This window comes from Cyprinodon tularosa, unplaced genomic scaffold (genome assembly GCF_016077235.1).
Source record: "Cyprinodon tularosa strain WSP-4 unplaced genomic scaffold, ASM1607723v1 ctg67, whole genome shotgun sequence".
Taxonomy (NCBI): domain Eukaryota; kingdom Metazoa; phylum Chordata; class Actinopteri; order Cyprinodontiformes; family Cyprinodontidae; genus Cyprinodon; species Cyprinodon tularosa.
Window position 1 is genome coordinate 878,789 of NW_024039418.1, and position 2,237 is coordinate 881,025.

Below are 2,237 nucleotides of genomic sequence, written 5' to 3' on the forward strand. Positions count from 1 at the left end.
TCTCTAAGTAAACATGTAGTAAATGAAGATGCTTGTTCACTGGTATTTTTTTTTTTACAATTTTTTATTCAAAAAAATAAGTTGTTGCAACGTTTTAAAATTCAGTCTGTTGCGCTTTTTTAATATTAGTTCTCCAGCTGTGGAAAACACCCGCTCACACGGCACAGATGAAACTGGAGTGCACAAAAATTTTAAGGCCAGGCGGAAGAGGTTTGGATAAACCGTCTTTTGGTTTTTCCAATATACAAGAGGATCCTGGGACCTCGCAATATTGCCCTCTGCCATGTATCTCTGCACCTCAAGGATGGCATCAGCTGTGGCACTTTTGGTCTGCCTCCCCACTTCGAGATCAAAATGTTCCCAAAGGTCATCTTAAAAAAAAAAAATAAAAAAAATAAAATAAAAAGTATTTTAGTACATGATTTACAAACAACAAAGAAATGATGCTCAATATCATGCCTTAAGTGGGGGCAGACAGCTGTTGTGAAGATGTTCCCGGCTGGGGCTCATTTGAGCTTCCAACTATTGAGGCACATTCTGTCCGCAGCCTGCTGTACTTCCATTTTCACTCGTTCCCGTTCCTCCTCGTACTTTTTGGCCAACAGTTGTTTGATGGTCTGAAAACCACACCAAGTCAAACCAGAAGAAAATCAATATATTTAAAATAAATTTGATGAATAAACGACCACTTTAGATAATTTCCACACAAACCTTTCTGGTTGGCAAAACATATGAGGGCTCAAGGAGCTGAACCAGCTCCCTGAACCCTTCATTCTCCACAACAGCGAGGGGCTGGCAGTCCTTTACAATGAAATTAAGCACAGCCTCATCAAGCATCTGCTTCCTGGAAGCTTGATGGTTAAAAATGAGAAAGTGTAAATTATTCAGAATTATCAATAAAACAAAGTCAGTAAGTTGTAAAATACCTGTATACCTGAGTTCATCATGGGTGTATCATGGATTTCACTCTCATGCTTGGCCCTATAATACCTCAGCATTGAGGATGTGCTGTTATTTAAATATGCAAGCTCTGTTGAGCAATTGCGACATTTAACCTGTAGAAAATAACACGAACAGTAAACTAAAGGTCACTGTGAAATGAATTTCTACTTAGAAAATCAAGTGGAAACTCTGAGAGGAACAGGATGAAACAAGGAAATTAAAACAAATACCTTATTTTCCGAAATGACATCAAAGTGGTCCCACACGGCAGAAACCTTTCTTTTTGCTTGAGAAAGCTCCATAATTTTTGATGAATTTTATATTCGCAAAACACGCAAGATTATTTTGGCAGATGCGCTTCCTTATAAAGGCTGATCAATCAGTTCGAAACATCGGTCACGTGACCGATACAGGAACTGTTTCGGTCACGTGACTTTTCCATAGCGATACACATGTCGACACAGGTTTCGCTCTCTCTATGAGACCGACACATGCGCCGACGCATCGGTGTTGCCCGACCCTTCACTAGAACCACTCAATAAATTTACAGAAAACTCACCTCTGCCTCCCTGCCTCTGCATTTGGGTCCTCAAAACTCAACCAAACCCTGACAGTAATAATTGAAAAGAACCAGGTTCCTAGTTGCTTAGATTTATCTGGTGTGCCTAAACAGATGCATCCTACATGTATATCTTTTCCTTTTTTTTTTTGTTTCTTGTGCTGCAAAGTTTTAGAATCATCTTCATCCATCAATGATTGCTTTAAGATTCCTGCATCCTCAAATTTTCATTTATGCTTCCCTGAATGCCTGTTGGTGTTGATTCTTAATGCAAAGTTTTTAGGACCAAAGAAAGTAATAACTGGATTTATTGTGCCTGTTGTGAAGCAAATGGCACCAGTTAGTATTTAATCTGGAGGATTTAGGATCCAAGTTGCAGAAAAAAAAAACACATTTTTTGTAGGCATCAGCAAATATCTGGCGTCATTTTGGCTGCAGACTTCAATACTGGTCTAATCTGAAATATTATAGCTAATTGTAATTAGTTTACTGGTACAGATCCAACTTTTAGACTGCAGATATTTAATATAGTTGAAGCTAGGCCCATTTCCAAACCATAGTGTAATCCTTATTCATTATTTTCAGGCAATTCTATACTGGTTTGGGATCATTGTCCTGTTGGCACAACAGCTGGTTCCAGTGCAGTTGATGAACTTTGAGCTCCCCCCCTTCTTTATTACTCCATACAGTGTGCAGCAATGGCAGCAAACTAAACATCTAAATGATGCAGTCACCA

General features: G+C 38.9%; 1 long non-coding RNA gene across 1 annotated transcript; it reads right to left on the reverse strand.

Moving 5' to 3' along the window:
• Positions 1-243: 243 nt before the first annotated feature.
• LOC119771414 lies at positions 244-1,012 on the reverse strand. Its single transcript, XR_005279145.1, has 4 exons — positions 935-1,012; positions 712-851; positions 477-617; positions 244-371 (listed from the first exon to the last, which is right to left on the reverse strand). It is a non-coding gene; the product is annotated as an uncharacterized LOC119771414 (long non-coding RNA).
• Positions 1,013-2,237: the final 1,225 nt, after the last annotated feature.